This window comes from Arachis ipaensis, chromosome B03 (assembly GCF_000816755.2).
Source record: "Arachis ipaensis cultivar K30076 chromosome B03, Araip1.1, whole genome shotgun sequence".
Lineage (NCBI taxonomy): Eukaryota > Viridiplantae > Streptophyta > Magnoliopsida > Fabales > Fabaceae > Arachis > Arachis ipaensis.
In genome coordinates, this window is record NC_029787.2 from 116,705,091 (window position 1) to 116,705,525 (window position 435).

A 435-nucleotide genomic window follows, 5' to 3' on the forward strand; every position below is an offset into this window, starting at 1 on the left:
TCCCTTTCTCGTTGCTGCTGCAAATTCGGGGAAGAACAATGAGCACTAAAGGGGGCTCGTTGGTGAGATACAAGGTGATACGAAGGTGGTATTAAGTGTTGGTGGATGCTGGATTGCTGGTACTTCGCTTTAGTATTATTTAGTGTTAGTATGTTTTTTATGGTACTGGACAGGAGCATACGCTATTTGGAAGCCTTGTTTTCTATCATAGGTTCTTCGTTGTTTTTTTGTTTTAGTTTTTCTTGTACATTTTCAAGAAAAAGAAAAGTACATCCTGAGTTAAAACACACATTATTCATTAAATGGATGAAAATGCAAAATAAAGGTAAGATATATTTTGAAACTACAAAAGAAAGCAACCTAGAACCAAGTTATAGCATTACTGGGCTACTGGTAGAGTTGTGTCATTTGTGTAGATATTGACATTTGGCTTTT

At 35.9% G+C, this 435-nt stretch overlaps 1 protein-coding gene across 1 annotated transcript in view; it reads left to right on the forward strand.

Annotated features, from left to right (window-relative positions):
• LOC107631128 overlaps nt 1–435 on the forward strand; it is a 4,649-nt gene that overhangs the window by 775 nt on the left and 3,439 nt on the right. The gene's annotated exons all lie outside the window — the stretch shown is intronic.